The sequence below is a fragment of the Coregonus clupeaformis genome, chromosome 20, assembly GCF_020615455.1.
Source record: "Coregonus clupeaformis isolate EN_2021a chromosome 20, ASM2061545v1, whole genome shotgun sequence".
NCBI classification, from domain to species: Eukaryota; Metazoa; Chordata; class Actinopteri; order Salmoniformes; family Salmonidae; genus Coregonus; species Coregonus clupeaformis.
Window position 1 is genome coordinate 36,920,312 of NC_059211.1, and position 9,659 is coordinate 36,929,970.

Below are 9,659 nucleotides of genomic sequence, written 5' to 3' on the forward strand. Positions count from 1 at the left end.
GATCCATGTTACCTGATTCCCTGTCTGACTGGCCCGGTATACACTACCGGTCAAAAGTTTTAGAACACCTACTCATTCAAGGGTTTTTCTTTATTTTTAGTATTTTCTACATTGTAGAATAATAGTGAAGACATCAAAACTATGGAATAACACATATGGAATCATGTAGTAACCAAAAAAGTGTTAAACAAATCTAAATATATTTTATATTTGAGATTCTTCAAATAGCCACCCTTTGCGTTGGTGACAACTTTGCACACTCTTGGGATTCTCACAACCAGCTTCACCTGGAATGCTTTTCCAACAGTCTTGAAGGAGTTCCCACATATGCTGAGCACTTGTTAGCTGCTTTTCCTTCACCATCTCAATTGGGTTGAGGTCGGGGGATTGTGGAGGCCAGGTCATCTGATGCAGCACTCCATCACTCTCCTTCTTGGTTAAATAGCCCTTACACAGCCTGGAGGTGTGTTGGGTCATTGTCCTGTTGAAAAACAAATGATAGTCTCACTAAGCCCAAACCAGATGGGATGGCATATCGCTGCAGAATGCTATGGTAGCCATGCTGGTTAAGTGGAATTCTAAATAAATCACAGACAGTGTCACCAACAAAGCACCCCCACACCATAACACCTCCTCCTCCATGCTTTATGTTGGGAAATACACATGCGAAGATAATCCGTTCACCCACACCGCGTCTCACAAAGACACGGCGGTTGGAACCAAAAATCTCCAGTTTGGACTCCAGACCAAAGGACACATTTCCACCAGTCTAATGTCCATTGCTCGTGTTTCTTGGCCCAAGCAAGTCTCTTCTTCTTATTGGTGTCCTTTAGTAGTGGTTTCTTTGAAGCAATTCAACCATGAAGGCCTGATTCACACAGTCTCCTCTGAACAGTTGATGTTGAGATGTGTCTGTTACTTGAACTCTGTGAAGCATTTATTTGGGCTGCAATTTCTGAGGCTGGTAACTCTAATGAACTTATCCTCTGCAGCAGAGGTAACTCTGGGTCTTCCATTCCTGTGGCGGTCCTCATGAGAGCCAGTTTCATCATAGCGCTTGATGGTTTTTGCGACTGCACTTGAAGAGACTTTCAAAGTTCTTGGAATTTTCCGCATTGACTGACCGTCATGTCTTAAAGTAATGATGGACTGTCGTTTCTCTTTGCTTATTTGAGCTGGTCTTGCCATAATATGGACTTGGTCTTTTACCAAATCTTCTGTATACCCCACTACCTTGTCACAACATAATTGAATGGCTCAAACGCATTAAGAAGGAAAGAAATTCCACAAATTAACTTTTTACAAGGCACACCTGTTAATTAAAATGCATTCCAGGTGATTATCTCATGCAGCTGGTTGAGAGAACGCCAAGAGTGTGCAAAGCTGTCATCAAGGCAAAGGGTGGCTATAAACTATATTTTGATTTGTTTAACACTTCTTTGGTTACATGATTCCATATGTGTTATTTCATAGTTTTGATATCTTCAATATTATTCTACAATGTAGAAAATAGTAAAAATAAAGAAAAACCCTTGAATGAGTAGGTGTTCTAAAACTTTTGACCGGTAGTGTATGTTAGGACAGTGCTAATTTAATTAAAATAAAACACTTAAATATCACATTTACATAAGTATTCAGACCCTTTACTCAGTACTTTGTTGAAGCACCATTGGCAGCGATTACAGCCTTGAGTCTTCTTGGGTATGATGCTACAAGCTTGGCACACCTGTATTTGGGGAGTTTCTCCCATTCTTCTCTGCAGATCCTCTCAAGCTCTGTCGGGTTGAATGGAGAGCCGCGCTGCACAGCTATTTTCAGGTCTCTCCAGAGATGTTCGACCGGGTTCAAGTACGGGCTCTGGCTGGGCTACTCAAGGACATTCAAAGACTTGTCCCGAAGCCACTCCTGCGTTGTCTTGGCTGTGTGCTTATGGTCATTGTCCTGTTGGAAGGTGAACCTTTGCCCCAGTCTGAGGTCCTGAGAGCTCTGGAGGAGGTTTTCATCAAGGATCTCTCTGTACTTTGCTCCGTTCATCTTTCCCTCGATCCTGACTAGTCTCCCAGTCCCTGCCGCTGAAAAACATCCCCACAGCATGATGCTGCCACCACCATGCTTCACCGTAGGGATGGTGCCAGGTTGCACGTGACGCTTGGCATTCAGGCCAAAGAGTACAATCTTGGTTTCATCAGACCAGAGAATCTTGTTTCTCATGGTCTGAGAGTCCTTTAGGTGCCTTTTGGCAAACTCCAAGTGGGCTGTCATGTGCCTTTTACTGAGGAGTGGCTTCCGTCTGGCCACTCTACCATAAAGGCCTGATTGGTGGAGTGCTGCAGAGATGGTTGTCCTTCTGGAAGATTCTCCCATCTCCACAGAGGAACTCTGGAGCTCTGTCAGAGTGACCATCAGGTTCTTGGTCACCTCCCTGACCAAGGCCCTTCTCCCTCGATTGCTCAGTTTGGCCAGGCGGCCAGCTCTAGGAAGAATCTTGGTGGTTCCAAGCTTCTTCCATTTAGGAATGATGGAGGTCACTGTGTTCTTGGGGACCTTCAATGCTGCAGAAATGTTTTGGTACCCTTCCCCAGATCTGTGCCTCGACACAATCCTGTCTCTGAGCTCTACGGACAATTCCTTCGACCTCATGGCTTGGTTTTTACTCTGACATGCACTGTCAACTGTGGGACCTTATATAGACAGGTGTGTGCCTTTCCAAATCAAGTCGAATCAATTGAATTGACCACAGGTGGACTCCAATCAAGTTGTAGAAATATGATCAATGGAAAATTTCGAGTCTCATTGCAAAGGGTCTGAATACTTATATAAGATATTTCAGTTTTGCAAAAATTTCTAAAAACCTGTTTTCACTTTGTCATTATGGTGTATTATGTGTTGATTTATGATTTTTTATTTATTTAATCTATTTTAGAATAAGGCTGTAACGTAACAAAATGTGGAAAAAGACAAGGGGTCTGAATACTTTCCGAATGCACTGTATATGTTAAGGTTGATGATAGTGTTAATGTATATGTATTGAAGGTATATTGTGTACCTGGTGAGTTTCCTCTTGGCTTTCTCCAGAGCATTGAAGATTTTCTCTGATCCTCTTTTTTTTGGTGGACTTATCTCCTCTGCTCGCCCTAGAGCCAACAGGACCGAGAGTGGCCGTTCCTGGACCCGCACGGGCCTCTCAGGCTGGGGGGACGGGGGTGTGACTGGGGGGTCACCCGCCGGGGGAGGGGGGGTATGAGAGGGAAGTGGAGAGGCAGAGGTCTCGACTATAACAGGTGGAGGTGGGGTGGAGGTAGAGGGTGGAGGTGGGATGGGGGTAGCAGGGGGTATAGGGGTGACTGGGAGAGTTGGTATTGGGCTGGATGGGGCAGGAACAGGGGAAGGGCTAGGGCAGACTGATTCTGGCAGGGTGGGGGCTAGGATGGTTTCAGATGGGGTTTTAGGAGTGAGGGTTTCATGGATATGATCAATGATAGGAGGGTCAGGGATCACTGGGTTGGGGTCGGGTGGTGTAACGACTGTAATGGCTTCAGCTGCTGGTGCAGGTTTCAGGGTGGGGGGTAACAGGGTAAATACTGGGTTATGAGACAGCTCCGGGGGTAAGGGGGAATCTAGTACTGGGGCAGGTATCGGGGCAGGGGGTAAGTGAACAATGTGTACTGCTGGGGAAGGTGGGATAATGGCGGTACATATGGGTATATCAACAGGGGGGGCTGGGGTTCCGAAGGTGGTTAGAGGCATGAGAGGTTCAGGGCCAGCCAGGTCTGGGCTGGCTATGTCCAGTATGGGGAAAGGAGGATGCTCACCTTTCCCCGCTTTCCCCTTCTTCCCTGTTTTCACTGACTTCCTGATGTCCAGAAAACCCTTCTTTTTTGTTGTGTTTATGGGCGGTGGTGACGCATCTACCAGCTTAACACTGCCCCCCTTATACCCCCCAGGGGACAGCAGGGACACCTTCTTGTTCTTCATGGCCTTCATGACCAGGTCTGCTTCTTTCTTCTGTTTCTGGTCCAGCAGATCTGACCTCACCGCTACTTCTACAATATCTTTCCCTCCATTAATCCTTTCATTGCCCTTTACCTTCTTCTCCTTCTCCTCCTTGCCGAAGACTCTGGGTGCGATGCCCCCCTTCCCCTGGAGGGAGGAGAGGAGGGAGGGTCGAGCCCTGGGCCGTAGGGAGTGTGAGTTGGAGGGTGTGTGTGATGTGGGGTTGAGGGAAGGAAGGGAGTTTGTCGGGCTGTGAGGAGGAAGTAGGACTTTAGGTTTCTCAGGGAGGGCAGATTTGGTCCTGGGCTGCTTCAGCACCAACACTTCCTCATCCTGGAACTTTGCCCTCAAGGACTTGAAGTCCAGAAAGTCTTCTTCCTATCAGACAGAGAAAGGAGGGGAGGACATTTCAAACTTGTAGTGTATTTGAGGTTTAAAAAGGCTTCTGATGTTTGTAATTTCCACTTTGAATTGATTTTCCCTTATGAAAAATGTAGCAACCCCTACAAAAATGTAATTCATTATAATCCACATAATAATTCACATTTCCTGTTGCTGCAGGATAATTTTCCTGCTGTAGCAAACTGGCTCAAATTAAGATCTTACATCTGTATCTCTGTCTCTTTTCACAGTCTAATTCAACATGAGATAAAACAAACTAAGTGACCGGATCATTATTTTCAAGGTGGGGTGCACAACCCCCAAAGCATCATCCAGACCCTCTGGCACCAAAACTGCCAATAGAAACCCATAGAAGCCTAGTTCCTTTAGGTGAGGGCCTGGGGGCAATAGAACTATAGGTCAGGGGCCCTGGGCTTGTATGTGTGTGTGTGTGTGTGTGTGTGTGTGTGTGTGTGTGTGTGTGTGTGTGTGTGTGTGTGTGTGTGTGTGTGTGTGTGTGTGTGTGTGTGTTGACGGACTAGTCACCAGTTCTAGCATGAATCACTCTGGGCTGCTATACCACATGATGACTCTGCCATCTATCCATCCACACACACGCACGCGCACACACACACACACACACACACACATACAAGCCCGGGGCCCCTGACCTATAGATAAAGTCAGAGATTTTATATCAAATGTGAAGTTATTACAAAAAGTGTTGCCCTTACCTGCATTAAATCATGTGACATTTAAACAATAAAGCCACATATAGCAATAAACCAGAGAGAAGAAGCACCTAATAGTTTTTGAGACAAGCAGAATGGGCGTCATGCCAACTCCCTATCTGACTACACAGTAATTACAAATTAAACTGTGGCACAGGACTGAAACTGTATTCATGGTAACGACCTTCATTATAGGTGATTGGGGTTGGTTGTCACACTTTGTAATCGTGTGTGTATTTCTCATCACCAGTCTATCTTACAAGCCTCTTTTCAATATTAATAGAAAGACCAAGGTCTTGGGTTAAAATAGGGACCCCTTTTATCCTCATATCTTATTCCAACATGGAGTTACAAGCCATCGATCACACTTTGTCCACTTGTGACAACCAGCCCCATCGCGGGGTTGGTTGTCACACAGTATGGGGTTGGTTGTCACACAGTATGGGGTTGGTTGTCACACAGTATGGGGTTGGTTGTCACACAGTATGGGGTTGGTTGTCACACAGTATGGGGTTGGTTGTCACACAGTATGGGGTTGGTTGTCACACAGTATGGGGTTGGTTGTCACACAGTATGGGGTTGGTTGTCACACAGTATGGGGTTGGTTGTCACACAGTATGGGGTTGGTTGTCACACAGTATGGGGTTGGTTGTCACACAGTATGGGGTTGGTTGTCACACAGTATGGGGTTGGTTGTCACAATGTTTGCTACTACTTTATTCCTTGAATGAAGCAATATAGTATACGGATTCTTAGAAATAGCCTTTTTTTGATGGAACAGCATTGCTTGCTGTTTGGGCTTTTAGGCTGGGTTTCTGTTTAGCACTTTGTGACATCTGGTGATGTAAAAAGGGCTTTATAAATACATTTGATTGATTGATTGATTGATATTCCCAACAAAATTCTGCCCCTCACCTCAATGTTTTGTCATGCTGACATTAATTGTGCAGGTGGATGAGTTCTTTCAAAGAATTCACACATGTTAATTGTACAATTATCACACACCACCCTCTAGATTGGGAGTAATAAGCAGAGACAACCAACCTCGGTCTCCGCTATACCGAGACGGCGCTGTGTGAGTGCAAGGGAGAGAGTAAATGAGAAGAGCCCAGTACTGAAAGTGTAATAACACCAAACAAAAGTCTTACCTGGTCCATCGTGCGTAATTCCACCAGGGTGAGAGACAGCTATGGGTAGCCTTGTTTCACCTCTCTTCTATTTCTCCAGGTGTCAGCTTCAGCCTCTCATTCTGGCTATTTCATGTAACGTCCTTACACCAAGCAGTTACACAAAACAATCAACGCAATAACTCTGAATAACTTTCTCCAGTGTCAACAGTCCAGGAGACTACGGGTAAATGTTACTGTTGTCAACTAATAGACGACTGGGCTAGTCTACATACCTCTACATGAAAAATGTATGCACTCTGTAAGTCGCTCTGGATAAGAGCGTCTGCTAAATGACTAATATGTAAAATGTACACTCTCTGTCAGCATGTGCTCCTTAGCTTCAGGGATGGATGGTTTCGGTCTCGGATTGAAGTCATGTTGGAATTCTCTCTCTTGCACTCAAATAATTATTCACGCGTACATCGCAGAAACGGTCGGTCCAGCTAAACGGGTCAGCCAGCCAGCGGGTATCGTGGTGTCTGTCGAGAGCTCAATGCATTTCAACCGAACGTGCATGATTAACTTTCTGACAGCTTTCATCCAACAGGAATGCCGTCTGACAGGTGTGCGTGTCATGACTCGCAGCTGGTGCCATAGAAGCGCGATTGTTGACAAACCACAATGAAATGCTAATTAAACTTGTTTCCCCCTCCTTTATCAAGATAGGCTATTACACGTCGGTCATATGACAAATGTTGGGCAAACAGGTAAATGACAGATGTGATAGCCTATATCCTATTGTGTGTGCCTATTAATATGGCAGTGATACAGTATATTTAGGCCTAGACCCATGTTGCCTATATCTATATTAAATATTCTAGACAAACAGAGACATAGAAAAGGGACACAGCTTGGGGAGTCTGTCAGCATTCCAAAGTAGACAACAGGGGTATTTCAACTGCATTCCAAAGACACATGGAAACATACAGATTTCAATGGATATGTACAAACTTGGACATAATCATACATGTTATGTTTACATAATGATATGGCTATTTAGAGAAACATACATATGTCATACTGTAGGATATTATTCATACAATTGGTCTACTAAACCATCATTAAAGCCATCCTTTGTTGACAGATGTGTGTCAGTGTCTGTCAGGCAGGTGAGAGAAGGGGCACACACACACACACAGTGATCACCCAGACCCAGCTGCCATTGGGATGTGTTTAATAGTAACAGTAATACATGGTGGAGACGTAAATCAACAGAAAATAAATAATTATTCTAAAAATCCACTGTAGAATGCTGTCGTATTCATAAAGATAAAAATAATGTGTCAATTTACATTAAGAAAACGTTATCTGAGGTAAGCATAAAATATGTCTAGAAATATTATGTAATCAAACAGCATGTTTTCCTTTTAGTCCACTTCTTCTTCTTCTTCTTCTTCTTCTTCTTCTTCTTCTTCTATTGTCCAAACAAAGTTATTCAAGGTGTCAGTCCAGATGAGTCTAATTACACAGAGACTTTGGCCATAAAATAGGGAGTCATTGGCATCACAGTTGATGTAGTACTAGCAGTAGCACAGACAGACAGACAGACAGGTTAGGGGCCGATGACAGACAGCTGTGAGTGTCTGATGTGGTTGTGATGATGGGTAAGGGTCCTGTCACTCAGACTGAGGGATGATATGAAGCATGGAGGTGGTGATAGTATGACTGTAAGAGGTTACAGGGTACATCAGTGGGAACGTGTTATTGGCACATGGATATTGATAAACATGGATATTGATAAACATGGATATTGATAAACATGGGCATTGATAAACATGGATGTTGATAAAGATGGATGTTGATAAAGATGGGCATTGATAAACATGGATATTGATAAACATGGATGTTGATAAACATGGATATTGATAAACATGGATGTTGGTAAACATGGGCATTGATAAACATGGATGTTGATAAAGATGGGCATTGATAAACATGGATATTGATAAACATGGATGTTGATAAACATGGATATTGATAAACATGGAGGGCTGCGGTATAGACAAGGGCTGGGTTAGGGAAAGACACTTAACAACATCCAGAAACCTGGACAAACAGACAGACAAAGGAGATCTTGGTATTGCTTGTTACCTTCTGGTTGCATAACTGAAGCCTGGCTATTTTATGGCACAGAAGTCTGTGGACAGAATGATCATTGTTGTTGTTATTATTATTATTATTTACAAAATTAGTTTGGCAAATCGACAATCAGCTCTCTTAAAGCCTTGTGACTGTATAACTCCAGGAAAGCTGACTCCAGCGGCTTGATTGACTTATAAAATAAAAACTCAATTTCAATTTTTCTGTTTTAATCTATATTGTACAAAATCTATTATAGAGAATGAGCAATTCATTCACAGAATCAGTTAGTTTGGCAACATCCATCCGAAGCCCGGCACTGTCCGATAGTTTGGCAATGTTCGTTCATGCCAGGCGATGCCTGTTAGGTTGGCAACATCCATGCCCCAGTGTCCATTCACTTTGAAGCCTTCCCTTTCTCTCTGAGTCAGTCTGAGAAGAGACATTTGGAAAAACACTGTGTGTGTGTGTGTGTGTGTGTGTGTGTGAGCAGCTCCCAGAGAGTCTGTTTCTGCATAGTGATCCAGCAGACACTCACATAAAGGGGAAACACCCAAACAGATGTCAAGATCCCAATAAACCGGCCAATCAGAAATAAGGATCTCAGTATACCAGTCCATACCAGGATCCACTTGCTACAGACACTATGTCTGATACCGCTGTGTGTGTGTGTGTGTTGGGAAAGGAGACAATGCTTGGCCCAGTCCCCCTTTGGCAGCATAGTCTCTAGCAATGCTTGATATAGAGAGAGGGTGAGAGGGCGAGAGGGTGAGAGGGCGAGAGAGAAAGAGAGAGCGAGTAGAATGAAAGGCGAGTAGATGGAGCGTTCCATCCTTTGTTAGAGGGGACGCCAGGCTGCTGCTTGAGATGGGTAACACACATACACACACAGCCCCGGGGCCCCCGACCTATAGTTCTATTGCCCCCAGGCCCTCACCAAAAGGAATTAGGCTTCTATGGGTTTCTATTGGCAGTTTTGGTGCCAGAGGGTCTGGACGATGCTTTGGGGGTTGTGCACCCCACCTTGAAAATAATGATCCGGTCACTTAGTTTGTTTTATCTCATGTTGAATTAGACTGTGAAAAGAGACAGAGATACAGATGTAAGATCTTAATTTGAGCCAGTTTGCTACAGCAGGAAAATAATCCTGCAGCAACAGGAAATGTGAATTATTATGTGGATTATAATTAATGACATTTCTGTAGGGGTTGATATATTTTTCATAAGGGAAAATCAAGTCAAAATAAATTCAAAGTGGAAATTACAAACTTCAGAAGCCTTTCTAAACCTCAAATACACTACAAGT